Genomic DNA, 18,489 nt, shown 5'->3' with positions numbered 1-18,489 from the left:
TCAGTCTTTCCCGTCTACTCTTTAGTGCTTTCAGTCGTTCCCAGTAGTTTGAATTTGTTTTACGTGCCACTACCGACTTTGAAAGCTCTTTGCACACTTTGTAACTCTGCAATCTCGTTCGCTCTGAAATGTGGTGTTAGAACATAACAGTGTCCCAAACGGGAGAGTATGAGTGCCTTTGAAGAGCGTCATCGGTAAATTTCCGTTTCTCTCGTCGTGAGCGTGCGTGGAATCCACCCTATCGTCTTTTTTTGAATAGACAAATATTGTTCTGTTACGGCATAGCCCTAGCACCGTATCCAGCGAGATGTCATTATGTATGAAGGGTGACAGAGAATGGTGGAGACGGTGTTGTAGTGTTCTAGGGTTGTATTAGGAATGACGTTGGGGACCAGGATGTCCTGTTGCTTCTTCCACCCATTCAGGCTGTTTGAGGCCGTGAGTCAGAGATCTACCTAACTTCCACATCATGGCTGATTAAGTACACTCTCCGGGCTTTTGTCTTGTGAGTTACTGATGTTTTCTCTTGGAAAGTCCATAGTTTTTATAATAGTTGTGGAGGATAAGTTGAACAGACTCCTAGTCCTGTTTGTGTATCGTATTTTCTCAATCTGTCTATGATGGGTTGGGTAGAGGGGTAGCACATGTAGTGGGCCTCCCTGCTTTCTGCCAGCCTGCGAGCATGAACACCCTAATCCTACAATACTGATACCTACCAAAGGTGCTTACGTGAATGCGGTTGACTCAACCCCATGGTCGTGGAGACAGAGTCTTTCGTATAGTATCTATGATGGGAAAATCATATTTCGAAGTAGTGTTAATTTTGGGATATCTTGGTGAATGACGATGTTGGTGTTAATGTTGCGTTAGTGCTCTTATGGTGTGGTGGTCTGGTTGGAACTGTCGTTTTGGGTTGATGTTATTGCTGGGTTAGCGTTAAGGTGAGGGAAGGTTACTGAAGAGTTATGTGGTAGAGTTGGTTTTACGGTGGGAAAGTGTTTGGGATGCTGTCGTCTTGGGTTGTTGTTATAGTAAAGAATAGTGTTGTGGTGATGATGTGACGGGAATGGTATGGTGGTGTAGTAAGGCTGTTAAGGATGTTGTGATTGTGGGATTAGGACTGTTGAAGTTATTGTGAGTGAGGATGAGGGTGTGGTAGGAGTGATGTGGTGGGAGTTTAGAATGAGATGGAAGTTCCGAAGTGGGAGATATGTATGAGGTTGAAGGTGCTAAAAGTTACATAGAACAGTGCAAGGAGTGACAGGAGAGCCGATGATCTGCGGCAGAGTCATCTGCTGGAGGACATTTTGATGTAGGCTGACTCTCTAATGTGTGCAGATAAGAGAGACTAAGTCGTGAAGCAGGAGGTTCTTCCCCACCTACCTCTCCCTTCGTTATTATAGAAAAAGGATGAATGGAAAACACATTCTGATTTAATTACAGCCGCACGTGATTATGAAGGACTTCAACCGCTACGTTGTAAAGAAATTGATCTTTCACTTAGTTCGTCTCAAACAAAGTTGCGTTCCACAAGTCAGCCACTTGTACGGTCAGGATAGCGGAACTTGCCTGACATTAAGGGGGTGATATCCTTAGAGCTGAAGCAATATATTGCTTGCATTTGAAAATGACTAGAATGTGATGGTTAAGTGATATATTCACGACAGTAATTCCACGCAGCAAAATTGTAATATAATTCTTACTCGCATGATCACAAACCTCTTGATTAGTAGCATTAATACCGGTCTTGCTCCTTATTCTGGTAAAAGATGAATGGGTGATGAGGAAAGGGCCCTCATAGCCATTCACTTATATATATATGTGATGAAAGTACTCCATCACAGTTGGAGAGCAGCACACCATGCTTGTACAGCCGGTACTGGAGTGGGAAAGATGTATTGGTTTCTAGACTCTGTACATTCATAATGTTTGGACATGTAACATGGCTTACCAGATTAATGATATCTTGTGTCTGTACAAAGGAATAAAACTCAACAGAACTTTGGTATTACTTTCAGATGGTTAGTATTTTGACACGAAGGATTAGAGAAATGTCCAAAGTGTTGTTAAATAAAGTTCTAAAAAGGATGATTGATACAGGTTAATGAACCATACAAATTGTTCATAAGTCTGGCAAGGCATTGAATGTATTTGGTTGCATTATTGAAATATCAAAAGATCTTGCCTCATGTTTCAAAATCCTAAAGGCAAAATTTAAGGATTTTTATCGTATAAAACCATAATGGCGACCGTGAGACATTTTCATTCGGTGCGATCCATGCAGATGGATGTTATTAAAACTGTCAGCAGTGCACAATGAAACACTGGTCAGCTGTGTGAGAACTCTGGAAACCTCTGAACTACAAGCCATCATTAGACCTACCAAGCAGTGCATATTTTAGGTGAATCTGGTCCAAGATATTGTGATAGCCATATGAAATTGTGGTAAACATTAATTTCATATGTGATGTTTTCCCCACTCCGTTAAAAGTTCTAAGAATTTTTACAGAGAGAGACATCACAGTTGTATATTCTGCTTGAAGATTTACCTGAAATGTTAGTGTTGCTTTTGATATGTTAAAGCAGATGTGAAATCAACTTATTTGTAAGACCTGTATTTGATTCATCATACAAAGCAATCAACCATCTTTATATTAAGGACGTTAAAGCTGGCCTTGATATGGATTTGGAGATATAGTACTGCTGCTGTCTCCTGTTGTACTGAGTCATTACATTTACACAGTAGGATGATACAATACTTCAAATGCTCGAATCGTAAAGGTAAACATGACTAAATCACTGGAATGTAGGAAGGATATTGAAAGGAAGACATGTCATGCAGATGAGCTATTGTGTATTGTTTAAGGTGAGTAAAATCACTTCAACTGAGAGGTAAGTTGCCAATATAAAACCAGTACAAATGCAGAAATACTGTGTTTGAGTATAGGTTTTCATAGTAGAACTTTGAGCACGTCGTATAGATTACCCAGACCGTGCATATGTTTAAAGGAAAAAGTTTTATGTGAAAATTCTGATGGTGAAATAGGATTTTCGTGAGGGGGAGAATTTATCATGAGAACATACGGAGATGTTGCACTTCCTTGATAAACCAATTACTAGAGGCTTAGTGTCAGCTTGTACCGGGGCGGGCCACCGTGTGAAGTGAGTTCAAAGAGAGACTATCAAGAGGGGATGGATCGAGAAGAAGTGAACCAGAATGAATTATTACGACAAACAGAAGGAAATCGAATATTATATATAGGTCACAAGCAGTATCGGTACTAAACGGGGAGAAAAATAGATGCAAAAGAAGACGCTGATAAAGAAATATTTGTTGCCAATCAGACGCTTTTGGAAACTGTTGAAATGAGGAATAAAGATATACTGGCAAGATCTGCTTCAGGTGTGCTATGCATGCTTCAAGTTCAACGACAAGCTGCCTGGACGGACCTGGATGGCATCATTTGTGGGGAGATGAGACTTCATGAACGATGAAAAATCACACAAGTGAGATTTTTCAGGAGCTTCCCAGGAAAGAATTAGTTCTTAAGGAGAACCAGTCACTTAACTAGCATCATTAGGAAGTCGAAAACAAAACACTCTAGACATTTTTCAAAATCAATGGGGAAAATGTGTATTTGCTGACCATCATATCATTGTATTTCCCCAAGTATAAGATTAAAGTTTTTGACTTCTATAAGATTTGCGTTAGCTTCAAATTGTTAGGTATTGTATTTGGCAGTGAGGCAAGTTACGAAACTAAAAATTATTTAAACGAAACATTTTATTTTGTTTTTCTTTAGCATAGTGTTATAGTCCAAGTAAATATAATTTTAACTGAAGAAAATATTTTCTGATTTTTTTTCCTGATCTTTATGGTTGCATGTGCTTTATAAATCACACAGTGATTCTTTTTATTCTTAATCTGTAAATGATTTTTACATTTCTGAAGTATTCATGATGATGCTGATAATTAATGTGGTTTTCCATACTTATCTCTGGACTTATGTAGAATGAAACGCACCTAATGTAATTCAGTATAACAGGTCTGAAAGTTTATTTCATTCGCTTGTTAGACTTATTCGTTATTTTTTAGTCTATGGAGTACCTGATGAAGCTCTCGGGGTCTTCTGTCCCAACAGCCCGATCTGAGCTTAGGCTGTAGAGTTGGGTTTTGGTCAATCTTGGTGTTGGAAGCCGCAGCCTTCAGGCCCACATAACCCCCACAGCCTGGCTGGTCTGATACGCTCTGTAGGTCCTCGTCCCGTGCACTCTTGAACTCCTCTACTGCGCATCTCATGCTGTTTCTGATGTTAGCTGGCAAGGTGTTGGACACTCTTGGGCCTCGGATGTATAAAGTGCTCTCTCTTTCTGTGTTTATGATTTTACAGTCTTCCACGCCTGTCGTGCCAGCAGGATGTTATTCTGAATGTAAGTTTGGAACCATACCTTCTAGCATTATCCAGGTATAGATGATGGTGATTTTTTTTGAGTTGTAGTTACCAGTACAGTTTTAAGTGTTTACACAGTTATGGTAAAGAATGGTCAGTTATCTGATACAATATCTTCGTCTATAAGTAGACGTTCATAATGGCACACATATAAACACAGCTGAAAGTTCAGTTAGATTCAACTTATGTTTTGTTGGAATATCTTTATAAGTTTTCTTGAATACTTGATATAAGAAAACTATTCTTTGAAATACAGCACATTTGTTACAAATATTCTAAAAATGATTATCTGTTGATTATTGAATCCGCATGTAAAGTGGAAGAAATATTTACTTAATATGTTTTGGATTCAAATGTGTCTGTTGATACATAATGTACAGAATATGATGATAGAGGTTGTAGAAGAATACTGTCAGGTATTTTTTATTTTTCTTTTATTTCAATATTGATTATATCTTTACTTGGATTGCTATCAGTATCAAAATCATTGTCATCACTATCACTGTCATCATCATCAGCCTTTCTTCCTGTAGTTATCTTCATGATATTTCCTCACTTTCCGTTTTCCATCGTATATTTTCAGTAACAAGTCTCCTCTCCCTCCTTTTCCTTCCCTCTCCCGCTCTCTTTACCCTCTTGGCTCCATCTTTATAGATAAGATATAAACGATACTGTTACTCTCGTCCATCAGATAACCTCGTCGCATATCATCAGGTCTTCTGTTATCCATCCTTCTTCTGTACTGCTCGCTTCTCCCCTCCCTCCATCTCCACACCTCCACCACCCCTCCATCCCATCTGTCTTCCTCCCTCCCTCCCTCCCTCCCACACCTCGCTTCCCCCTTTTCTCTCCTCCTCCTCCTCCTCCTCCTCCTCCTCCTCCTCACCCTTGCCATATCTCTCCCCCCTTCCTCCCTTCCTGGCGCGGGACGGACGGACAGGCAGGGAGGCGGAGGTGGCTCTCCCTGGTGTGATGGCCGCCTCATTATCCTAATGTAGTCATTATTCCCTCAGCGTCTCGTGGACGTGACTGTATGGCCCTCATGTGTCCGTTTTTTAAATGCTGCGCCTCTTTGTGCCTCGCTTAATTAGACACTTTTGAATATTTTTTGGGTAAGTTTACCTTGAGTATACCTGTCGTTTGCTCTGGAATATATTTTGTATGTATATATATATATACATCTTTTTTTTCTTAGTATGATTCTTACAGAACATTCTTACTGTTTACATGATTATCTGGAGTGTTCAGCCAGCCTTGACTCTCTCACGTTGTGCATAATTGACCTGGAACTTAACGTGGAGTGTAACCCGAGTGTATTTTTCCCTTAAAAAGTCTGCTCACAGTGGTGGTAGGTGGGGGAATAGGAAGGGGGAATGGGGAGGGGAGGCTGATGTGCGAAGGAAAGTTTCCAGGTTTTTCATTGTAAGAGTGACAAGTGTGTGTGTGTGTGTGTGTGTGTGTGTGTGTGTGTCTGTGTGTGGGTGGGTGGATGGATGGCGGGTGTGGTAATGGTTAAATATTTTCTTTAGATATTGAACAGATACTCCAACCTTTGATCGCCCATCTCTCCTGATTCAGCCCATTGACAGCTCGTCGCTCCCCATATATGACATCGATCCACATTTATTCTATACCAGGCACGTCTCACACCACTAGTGAGAAGAAGGTACATTAGGTCTAAGATTAGAACGAGGAAGCGACAACGAACTGCAAATCTGTGTGGGCCTGAGGGCGGCGGCTTACACCACCTTGGTTGACCAGACGACCTAACCCATCAGCCTGGGACCAGCCTGGGCTGTTGGGGCTGAAGACCAGCGAAGATTTTACCAGGTATTTACCTGATATAAGGAAAGATATAGCCTGTCACACGAATTGACAAACAAAGACGCTTGGTTCAGAATGTCATACGAGACACAGGAAAAGGAAGACGAAGAATCAGTCATCAATGAGACAAGAAAAAAGAAAAAAATACTTTTAACCATATCTAAAAATCAAATCGAGGACCACTGACTCCGCTAGCCCATTTAAAGCAGACAAGGGCTCATAAATACTGAAAAAAGCAATATGAATGGGTGTTCAGTGAGCCAAAAACCACCTTAAACGACCCAAATGACTTTTTTCAGAAAAGTGATCCCATTACGTTACACATGATAGACCTCAACACCACTCCACACGATTTCGAAAGGGCCATGAAGAGCATTCCCATACACTTTGGCCCAGGATCATACTTCCGAAACTCTGTCTTTGTAAAGAAATGCAAAACATCTTTGGCACCAACACTTAAGATATGAAGAAAAAGTGTGGATTTTGGCACCTTCCCCGAGAGTTTGGAACTGGCTCACATCGCCTCACTCCACGAAGATTTACCTCATGACATCGCATGTTATTATGATATGCACAACCCAAGACAACATAATATCAGTGCAGGAAGGTGTAACCTCTCTCAGTTGCTCGACCATTATGATAAGATTGTAGAGGCAGAGGAGAACAAACAAAATACTGATGTGAAATACGCGGACTTTGCCAAAGCTTACAGAATGGAAACAATGAGAATAACCGGTAAAATTGGAAGGTAGATATAGAAAACGTTTTTGTAAATCAGGCCATTTCTGTTGCCTCCTCGGGAATAAAAGGTTAGTCCACAAGGAACTGTTCGTGTACCTCTTTTGTTCATCATTCTCGTACCTGACATTGACTTGGGCACGAATTACAGATTCATCCTTTTGTTGAAGTTAACAGAAAATAAAGGATGTTGAATGTAATCACACAAACTTCTCAGACCATTAACAAATAAGTCAATGAGAGATGACATATAGAATGTATAAAGGGATTACATGACAGATATAGACTTTGAATGTATAATTTTTCAATTATCAGATACTACAAAATGATACCAGAACAAAATTGCAGAACCTCTATTGTTAAAAGCTGTCTGCCTCAGGGAACTGCGCTCATGCTGGTGCTCTTCCTTTTACACCAGACATCGACAGCATCTCACACATACGACACAAGAATAAGGATGGTAATCTCGTCGTCTGAGGATGCCCTGAAAATGCACAAATATCTCCCAAAAGACTCCCACGTTAGCCATCGACAATATCATGACGTATAGAGGGGCGGAAAGTTCAGCTCCTCCTGAACCGAACGAACGAAGAAATCGTCGCACACTGAGCACAAGAAGGTAACAGAACTGATTGTAACACTAAGAAGAGTCCACCATGATACATGTGTGATGATAGAAACTCATTATCTCCCTAAGATGTAATAACCTGGGTATTTCAGCCGTTTGACATCAGGGAATTTAAGACTAATAACGGCATTGCACAAAGCTCTTGATCTTCCACAGCTGGAATACTGCCGTGCTTACCTCACTCTAAAGGGCTGGACAAAATTGCCGAGTTAGAAAACGTCCTAATTTCCCAAATATCCGACTGTAGTTCACCAGCCTCTTTAGAAATCTGCTTAAGTTATGAGAGTGTGTATGGAACTACCTGAGAGAGAGAGAGAGAGAGAGAGAGAGAGAGAGAGAGAGAGAGAGAGAGAGAGAGAGAGAGAGAGAGCAGTGAGCAGTGGTGTTCGCCGGGGTTAGCGTGGACGCGCGAGGTCGTAGACAACCTGTATTTAGTAACTCCGGAAATGCTTGCCTTTTAACATAGAATATGAGATGGAAACTCACTCCCTATACGGTACAAATGGGTCATTACACACACACACACACACACACACACACACACACACACACACACACACACACACACACACACACACACAATACTATCGCTTGTTTATTAATTATGATAATGTTTCTCCTTACAGACAGAAGAGCATCTTTGGGTGCCTATATGAGGAGGCTGTTCTCCGGCGCGCGGTGAGTACAGGTTCTTGATGTAAGAAACACTGTATAATGTTGTTGGTCAGACATGGGTCAGAAGGCAGCATTTAACATTTAAGTTTGCCACTGTGAATGTGTGTGTGTGTGTGTGTGTGTGTGTGTGTGTGTGTGTGTGTGTGTGTTGTGTGTGTGTGTGTGTATGTGTGTGTGTGTGTGTGTACAGGGGGAGACAAAAGTAACACCACATAATTGAAAAACCCCAAGAATCAATAGCTTAGTAATTAGATATTTGACATGTAAGTTACTGCTTCTTAGTTTTACGGTAATTGCATGAACAATGAAGGTGTTGATAGGAAAGATTGAAGATATATTTACTTCAAGTGGAGAGGGACAGGAAGAAGGAGTGTTTACGTATCTACATCTTCCTAGAGTTGAAAATTGTATTCCATCAGGGTAAGGCAGCGTTGTAGGCTAACTCAACCACCATTCACGAGGAATTTCAGAAGACGAATTGATCAAATACTCAGTGACTCTCATTTCATTGTCTGTCTCGTGTTATTCAGTCATTTACATAGTTTTACCACAGGGTTTCATTTCGTTCACATACTCATGAAAGTTTCATTTTGTCATGCAGCTTGGCTGACCTGACCAGCAGGTGTTGTTCACAGCTCCGCCTCACCAGTACAGGTCGTGCCGCCAAGTACACTCACCAGAGACCTCTGGAGTTGCTCTTGAACACGTCCAGTGGCTGGTCCCTTACCCTCCTTGTGTTTACCTCTAGTCGCTTGAATGGTTTTTGGTTCCCTGGTGTTGACACAAGAAAAGACTTTGCCCAGTCTTCGGTATTTCTTATTTTAATTGCTGTATAATTTCTCATCATTTGATTTCCAATTTATGAATATTTCTTAGTGCATATTGCAAGGGAACATTTTTAAGTTTCACACTGGGTTTTTCTTGTTATTTTCAGGTGGTTCCTGAATAAATGTGAATGTATTTTGTGTTCATGACACATCGAGTATGATCATATATCCAGGCCTTCATTGGGCCAGTGACCGAGAGATTAATGAACAGAAACTATTCGGTAAAATACCAAACTGCATCGGAGAATGTTTTTGTTACTAGACCGATTAGAGTTGCAGGCTTGAAACAATGTACACCGGACACGTAGGAAACGCAAAAGGTTCCGGCTGGTACGAGAGCGACGCCCTCTCTATAGGAGAAGCACAGACCTCACATACGGCCGCAACTCCCTCAGCCAAGAATATCAAACCTGTCCGGAGAATGGTAGAGATGGACAGTAAGTTTGGAATATCACACGAAACTCAGGAGAATGAGGATAAACAAAGAATACTGTCTAAGATAGAAAAAAGGATACTTAAGTTAATATAAAGAGTTCAAAACAAATACCTCGAGTACCACAGGCCTAACATGAACATAGAAGGCACACACATCCATGATGATAGGGAGGTAAGCGAAATTCTGATGATTTGAACTTGGAAACACCCTTAAGATTAATGACGTAGATGACATCTTCCACGCCATATTACTGCAGTACGAGAAGGTCACAGACATCCTTCCCATGCTTATTTTACTGCACGTCTACCTTACGACGGTGTCGGAGTCTTTTCTACCCCAACAGATCGGCTAAGGACCAAGATGTGATGTTCCCGACCTCCCTCAGACAGGCCTCGGCTCATAGCTCTACTTATCCACCACACCCTGGCCGGTGTGATAGACTCTGCAGAGACTTGCTCAGGCCTGTTTAAGATTTCTCCATCGAGCTGTCCATAATGGTGCAAATATCTGCACATATATTAAATTTTTGACCACCTAGAGGTGTATACTATCTACTCTCATAATACGTAAGACACCTTTCGATTTCAGTGGTAATGATTTTGTAGTCTTACATTCCCCTCGGCCTAATATGTAGTCAAGATGAAGAATTATGGCTTCCAGGATTTGATGAGTATATGGTGATGTTTAGTCCCGGGAGCAGCCACAGTAAATTAGATTTTTCAACGGTCGGTGTTGCCTGTGAATTTTTTTTTTACTCATTTTCTAAATCGGTGTTCTGGTCCACCTTAAAGACTGGGTTTAGCCCACAACAGTATGATCCTCTCGCCCCGGGAACCCTGTTGCCTTGTGTTATGTTGGCTGTTGGAATAGATTAAGCAACCTAACCCAGGCCAGTGTGGTTCCAGGGTGGGATGATTCAGTTCCTCTCAGCTACTGTATCATTATGGTAAGAATTATGCAGGTGTTAGAGAACAGAGAAAACGCTGATGTGATAATAAACTTTTCTGAACGCTTTCGACAGTTATAGCTGTGGCGTCATAGTTTGGTAATTGCTTAAGACAGTAACTGGATAAGTTGGAAAATCGCACTACAGCTTCTTAACCAACAGATCACGACTTAGTGTAGATGAGGCAGTTTCCAATGCTTCTAAGGTATATAGGTCAGTTCCCCAGTTGCACCTTTCACTGCCTCTCATTCCTCTATCTGACTGACACACAAAAACAGTTTCGTAACATATTTTGCAGATGATACCGAGACAAGCACATCATTTATGATAACCCACTGCAGGACTTAATGTGTATTATAAATTCTTATTCTGAATTCGTCTGTAAAGGATGAATTTCAGTAGGTTTCACCATATGAAGATGTGGTATTGAAGGTGTCTGTGTCAGATACAAGAGTAAGAAATAGTTGATGTGCGAGGAGAGTTCCCTTGGGAACAGAGCTGTGGATCATACAGGAACTGGAAACTCTCTGACTTACAAGACTGTTTTGTGGTCTCTTGGTAAAGAAACTGTCTATCTATCTTCCAGCTTCTCAGCTTTTTCTCAGTTTATGCATTTCTTGACACTGTGGTCACATTTTTCAGATTATTCTTTTCTTACATTGGCTGTGTATATCACATCAGCATTTTTTGATTAGTTTCCCAATGTCTGTACAGTTTAACACTGTGATCAAGATGCTGAGAGAAAGACATGATCTCTCTTCCTTTGAGGTGTGTTACTCATGATGGATTACATTGTTTGGTTCCGTGATGGTATTCTATATAAATCTTAAGAGTTTCTTAAAAGCTTTAGTAATGTTAGTGTCACTCTATTTGCCATTATTTTTATTATATATATATATATATATATATATATATATATATATATATATATATATATATATATATATATATATATATATATATATATATATGCTGATAACCACAAGGAAAAAATGAAATACGATAAGACCCAAATACACTTTCGTGTGACCACTTCGTCAGGGGGGGATACAAGTATGAGATCATTCTTGTATCTCCCCTGACGATGTAATCACACGAAAGTGCGCTTGGGACTTACCGTGTTTCATTTTTCCTCTTAGTTGTCAGCAAAGATTAGATCACGCATCACTGCAACCTATTGCAACACACACACACACACACACACACACACACACACACACACACACACACACACACACACACACATGTATATATATATATATATATATATATATATATATATATATATATATATATATATATGTGTGCTGATTTTCTTCCTTTTCGAAAGTTTTGAAGTATCCAAAGTATCGTGATACAATTCTCAAAACCCGATAAGATCATGAGAGTCAAATGCTAAGTTGTAAAAGGCGAAAGAAGATCGAGAATGGATAAGCCAGGTTAGGTTATTCCGTCGTCGTCTGTTGGACACAAGTAGGTCTCAGAAGGTGACGGGGAGGCTGTTTGCTCATGATAAATTCGCTATTTTCCCCGGCGTCTGAGATGGAAGCTTGAGTATCAGAGTCTGAACACAAACACCACCTAATTATAAGGGATGAGTTGTTTGTGTTGGGAAGTATTCTTGTGGTGTTGTAACATAACGATCCAGACTCTGGTACTTTCGTAAAGGATTTGAGGTAATGTAATTCTCGTAAAGAGTGAGAGGTACTTTAATTAACGTAAAGAATTTAAGGTTATGTAATTTCGTGAAGAATTTCGGGTAACGTATATCTAGGACACATTACTGTGGTACTGGAGAGAAAAATACCACGAGGATCAGTCTAGGATCAGCCTGGCTGTTTACCCAATCTCTCGGTCACAACCATTACCACCGACGTGATCTCTCTGATGGGAGTTCCGTGTAATCTCTCCTCGTCTTGCCATACATCTGTCCCTTCCTTTCTCTCATTTGCTCTCCTCTACCGTTTCCTATCCACGTTCTATCCCCTCCATCCCTTATATCCTTTCCTACCTTTCCTGTCCATCCCCCCCTTAATTAATGTCCCTTCCTCCCCCTTTCCACTTCCACCTTGTTGTCTCTTTCCCCACTCCTATTTCCTCCCCTCACCTCTTGCTATCCCCACCATTCCTCCCTGCCCATACCGCACCTGGATATCTGATAACTGGCCACTTCCTCCTCCCTGTGTTCGGCACTTCCCGTGCTTACGTTGAGTTCCGCCAAAGAGCAGACCCTTCTGCTTCCGCCACACACACACACACACACACACACACACACACACACACACACACACACACACACACACACACACACACCGTCTATAAGCACTGGATTTGCCAAGTTTTGGCGATATGGCTCTGCTATTATTTGATGAAACTTGGAGTTCTTGAAGCCATATGGGCCTTCCAGCGCCTCCTTAAGCCGCCAGAGGCGATTGAAACCGACAGACTATCCTCATAGTGACTCACTAGCATGTCGGACCAGCACTCCCTTGATTCACCATAATCGTCTGCAGAGGCACATGACACCAACATAACCCCATCACTGTTCATCATCAACATATCGTCTCCATCATCATGTGACGCCAACAAACCACTCAACAGGAGCCAATCAGCGTGAGTCAGCCTCATCACAGCTCGTCAACAAGAAATTGGTTCTGCCTCCATTTAACATTTATCGCAGTGGAGCCCAGGCCACCTAGAACCAACATACCGGCCTCATCAAACTTAAAATCAACATATCAGCTTCACTACCACTTAAAGTCAGCATGTTAGCCTCAGTGCCTCTTAGAATGAGCGTAGTCTCACGACCACTTAAAATCTACATATGAACTCCGATTACCACTTAATCCCGGTTACTTCTAGGCATCAACGTCATCAGTTCCTGCCGCCACTTGTCGCCTTTGTTTTAGTTCCTGTAACAACACCACCATATCAGTTCCTGTCGCAACATGACACTAGAGTTTCAAATCCTGCCGCTACTCGACACCAACGTATCACTTTCTGTCACCACTTGGTACCTGTGTTTAAGTTCCTGTCACCACTGGACGCCAACTTAGCAACTTTAGCCATCACTTGACATCAGCTCACCTGCTCCTCCACCAGAACTTTTCATCCCTGGTCACTTTACCTGACACCATTATGTCGCCAGTCAACACTACTGAGCACACACAACCACACCACCACTGAACACCAGCAAAACCACAGCCTTTTACTCCGACATAACCACACCACCATTTAGCGCCAGCATAACCGCACCACCACCAACGTATATTATCATCCCCACCACATTGCAGGAGCCTATGATCTCCCCACCACCACCAGTGCCTGGCACCATCGCAGTCTCCCCCCTTCCTCCCCCATTTGCACCTCCCCATCATAAGGTTGATAAGCCCCCTCCCCCGCCCCTGCCAGAACACCGGGTTTTTACCTCCGACACCGGAGTCATTACTTAAACCCTAAGATTAAAGCCTCTGGTAATAAAGGTATGGAAAAAGTGTAAAAAAATTTGGATGTTATTGGAGTAATTTAGCCGTAAAGTCGTGGATTCCCTGTGGCCTGGCCGCAGCAGGAGACCTTAGCGACCTGGGGTTGGGCTATCCTGGCTGGCTGCACATGCATGCTCTCCTGCTTCGGGATCGTCTCGGGGAGAAAAAAAGTTGAGGGGAGCCGGCCTTTGGTCTCTGGGAGTCGAGGGCTTCATGGGTCATCTTGCTCTTTCAGGTCCCCAGCCTTGCCTCCGAGGTGGAGGGTCGCGGGGCTCTGAATAGGTCCTGGGTGAGGGGGGCCGGCCGCCTGTCTGGTAAGGGTTTGAGTCAGGTGGTGAAAGCAGGCGCACCGCAGAAAGGGGTGAAAGGGTCAGGTCTCTGATTAGGGGGTGGCATTTTTTAGCTTCTTTGTGTCGTGTTCAGGTGACATGAAAGCTCTTTCTGAGTTGGTATGAGGGTGAGTGGGCTGACTGTAGTTGGGGTGGCGACCTCCTTGTGGACCCTACATGAGCAGGGTGTGGTTTTAGTAGTGTGCACAACGTCCCTTGCGTACATATACACCTTACTGTGGTCTGGAAGTAACGTCTTGTCCTCGCCTTCTCAGCACCGAAGCTCGATCTGCCCGCCGAGCTGTCGTGTAACTAACTCCTCTGCTCAGTCAGGCTTTCGGAGGCCGCGTTTCGAAGACTTGAGTGACCCATAACACACTTTCTGGATATTTGTCCAGTAAGTTTTTGGAGTTCTGCAGTGGGCGGTCCATAATGTATCTCGTACCAGCAGGTAGTGAGGTAGACGGTTTCGGGCCCCAGACTTTTACATTGTTATCTCTTATTTATGACACCATTTCATTTTAGTGATGATATTTCTCTACGAATTCCTTACCTGTCATGCCAACAGGAAGTGATCTTTGAGCGTAAGATTTGGAGCCTTGCCTTCCAAGATTTTGCATAAGAAAGTTATATGTTTTTACCATCTGTGTTCGATGGTAGAGTTACATACTGTCATTTCCTCCCAAATTGAATTTCGACAGTCACTGCAGCTGTAAATGATCCTTGCATATTCTCCGACTGAACAGTTCTGGCCGCTATGAAAGGTAATATTGGCACAGAAAAGCAGTTTTTTCTGCAGAGTCTATTATTTTTTTCAAGAGTGTCACCATCTGATTTGCTTCCTTCATCTTGACTGTTCACGTACCTCTACCTTCTCTGACGAGTCAACTAACTGTCGCTCTGTTGTTCTTGGACATACTTACTCTCTTGCTTATGTCCGATGTTCTGTACGATATGGTCGTGGCGTGATTGTGGCGTCGTCATAAAAATGTTTTCGAATGTGATTTTTTTCATGCCAGTGATGATGTTGATATGTTGGTGATGACTTGGAAGTGCTATAGGTGAGCAGGTGAACGTTCGGTAGAGATGCCTAGCTGTAATGTGTTGGTGGTGTGGATAATTTGTAGGTGGTGGCGTCGTATTTGTGTTTGTACTGAGGTGAATAATTTTTTGGAGGCTGTGTTGACCTTGGTATGGTTATGGTGTGGTTGCGTTGATAATGTTCTAGATGTGGTGGTATTGCTGGTAAGCTTGTAGTATTGTAAATGGTGATGCAGAAGTGGTAATGTTGTCGTGTTGGTGTGGAGGCGGTAATAATGTAGGATGTTGGTCTGGGCAGCATTGAAGGATGGTGCTGCTGTACACACACACACACACACACACACACACACACACACACACACACACACACACACATACACACACAGATAAATAGGTAGATTAGATTGATAGATGAATAGATAAATAGATAGATAGATAGATTCTTCACCAGGAATGGAAGAGATGTCCTTCGATTCATGAGATAAACAAGACGGGGAGAGTCACGAGTTCATGATGAACCCTGACTTGGGTTACTTTAACAGTTAGGGACCAGGAGGAGGCTACAGCTTCTCTCCCTCCCACACACTCGTCAGCCTCCCTGATGGGAACTTCCCTCTAACATTAAGGAAGACTTTAAAAGTTCCCCTAAACTTTCCCTACAGAATTTCTTTTAAGGATATATTACTAAGTGCTAAAAGAAGTTTGATAAATGTGAGATGATGCTGGGAGAGAAATGCTAGAATGCTCTTCCACAAATAAGATAAAGAATGATACAGTTGTATAGAGAGATCATGGAATGTTCTGTCCACGTGCAAACTGTGTTGTTGATCTACACAGGGCTTACAGACAGCAAGAGTATCATCAGATATCATTATCACGCTAACAACCAGGTAGTTAGGGTGCAAACTACTCTAACGTCCTTCAGCGTAACATTCAATTACCTCTGGTCATTTAAAAACCATCCTTATTTTGCTTTACATATGTTTTATTCCTTCCACCCCTACGTCATCTTATATTTACGATATTTTTCTTTTAAGTACGTGTAAATGAAACATCACCGGGAAAGAAAGATAGGGAAATCGTGTAAGAGGCAGAAGCCGATCCCTTACCTTCTTCAGCTGTGGGTAACGTCAAAAAGTCTCAAAACTGAAGGAGAATTGTTGGGTCGAGATGAAGTTACACGGCACATATTGCTGTATAAACTGCTGCTTTGTGAAGGAACCAGGTTCATACAAGAAGAAGAAGAAGAAGAAGAAGAAGAAGAAGAAGAAGAAGAAATAGACAATGAAGAAGAAGAAGAAGAAGAAGAAGAAGAAGAAGAAGAAGAAGAAGAAGAAGAAGAAGAAGAAAAAGAAGAAAGATACAAAAAGGGCATTTTGGTAGGTTTGGCAAATTTTGGTTTGGTATCTTAGCGAACGTTTCTCATGTTTATCGGATTTATTGGTCAGAGAAACGGACGAATGTGAATTTTTAAGGTACCTAAAGCAGCTTAAACGTTTTGTGTATGCCGAGATTATTGTGTGCATATTTGTATCACGCACATGGATTACCTTGACCTAGTCCGACATGTAAAACCCACCTACTGTACGCTTTAGCGTCCCTGGAAATGTTTAACCCATAAGTCTGAATCAATACATTGCAGTGAAGAGTTGGGGAGAGGAGATGATTTGAGGTTATGTCGACCGTTGGATGCATCATGAGATGAGGGAAGTACAAGTGTTGCCAGAGCGGTGTGAAGAGGCGGGTTGTAATATGCGGGTAACAGGTCCCGAGGTCCGTGGCAGGTGGGCGGCGCCGAGTGGCTGGCAATATTTGCTCCCGCTCTGATTGTTGACTTGGTAAATATGCACGCTCACTGTTTTTTTCCCTTTTTCGTTTTGTGGTTTATATCTGCTGGATATTTTTGTAATACCCGGACAGACCAGTGAATACAGGAGGAAGAGTCAAGTGAGCAGTTGTTCCACGATTATGTGGAGGGTCGTCTGGGAATTTACCTCCGCCTTGGAGGAGGGAGTGGTTGAATTTTGCCGAACGTGGGGGGGAAAATAGATAAAAATTAAAAGCATCGAAGGAAAAAATATTGGATAATCTCTGTTGCAGGGGATGACTAGAGAACTAAAATTGTAGGATTCGAATAGATATATGAGGTAATTGAGTTGTATGTATCTTAAGATGAAATATTGACTCTAAGGACATTTAGTGGCAACTCGGGCAGAGCCTGAACGGTATTGTGAGAGTCAACAGCACATAATATTTATCCGTAGGTGGGTGACAGTGTCCGGGTGTTTGATGGTGATGTACCTAGCCAAATATCCACTGGGGTTGGTTGTACCGGCCTCAGCAGGACTTCTCTTCATTTCTCTCTATCTTTATATCCGTTCGTTACTGATGCATCATTCCGTTTTCCTGACTCCCGCGTCTCTCTTCTCTTACCTCCCCATAACCCACTCAGTCTCACGCCTGACATTTTTCATCCTTCTCCTCCTTCTTCCTCTGTTCCTATACCTTCCTCCCTTCAGTTCCGCCAACTGTAATATCTCTCAGAAATCATCTCACATCTCGTAGTATTCTTTCCTCTTCCCGTCTCTTCAAGATTTTTCCTCTTGCCCGCCGTTTCTGCGACTCTCTCTCCTCCGTCTCCTCTCTTCCTTCTCTTCCTCCGTCACTTGGCCTCTCCCTGTACCGTCCTCCTTCCTTGTCCTTCCCTTCCTGCTGGTGGCGGTGATGGTGCCAGATGACAGGGTGGCCGGAACTCACCCCGGGGCCAGCTGATGTAAACATTGTCCAGCCCTTGTATTGATCCGGCTACACAGCACTAGGAAAAGTTATATATTCGAGAGAGGAAGCTCCTGCGATGTGTCCTACAGGGCCTGCGTCCTGGAGGGTCCAGAGCCGCTCCGGCAGGGATTTCTTTGTAGCTGTAGATGCATGTATAATGCCACCACACAGGAAGTAAAAGTGCTCGCGTATTTCTTTTTCATATTTGGCTCCAGTATTGAAATACTGCTGCTGCTGCTGCTTCACAAACCCCCAAAAAAACCTCCTGTCCTCCTGGAAGAAAGAAAAACCTCCAGGATACACCCGTTCAAGAAAGACTTGAGACTTCCTG

General features: G+C 42.4%; 1 protein-coding gene across 3 annotated transcripts in view; it reads left to right on the top strand.

Moving 5' to 3' along the window:
* The window catches only part of LOC139753327 (uncharacterized), a 654,487-nt gene that overhangs the window by 160,861 nt on the left and 475,137 nt on the right, over positions 1-18,489 (top strand). For 2 of the 3 annotated variants that reach the window (XM_071669676.1, XM_071669667.1), the window contains exon 3: positions 8,268-8,319. The exons of the other annotated variant lie outside the window; for it this stretch is intronic. The gene's annotated coding sequence lies outside the window, so the exon portion shown is untranslated. The remainder of the gene's footprint in view (positions 1-8,267; positions 8,320-18,489) is intronic. 3 annotated transcript variants of the gene reach the window in all.

The sequence above is a fragment of the Panulirus ornatus genome, chromosome 2 (assembly GCF_036320965.1).
Source record: "Panulirus ornatus isolate Po-2019 chromosome 2, ASM3632096v1, whole genome shotgun sequence".
Classification (NCBI taxonomy): Eukaryota; Metazoa; Arthropoda; class Malacostraca; order Decapoda; family Palinuridae; genus Panulirus; species Panulirus ornatus.
This window is presented reverse-complemented; position numbering and strand designations above follow the sequence as displayed.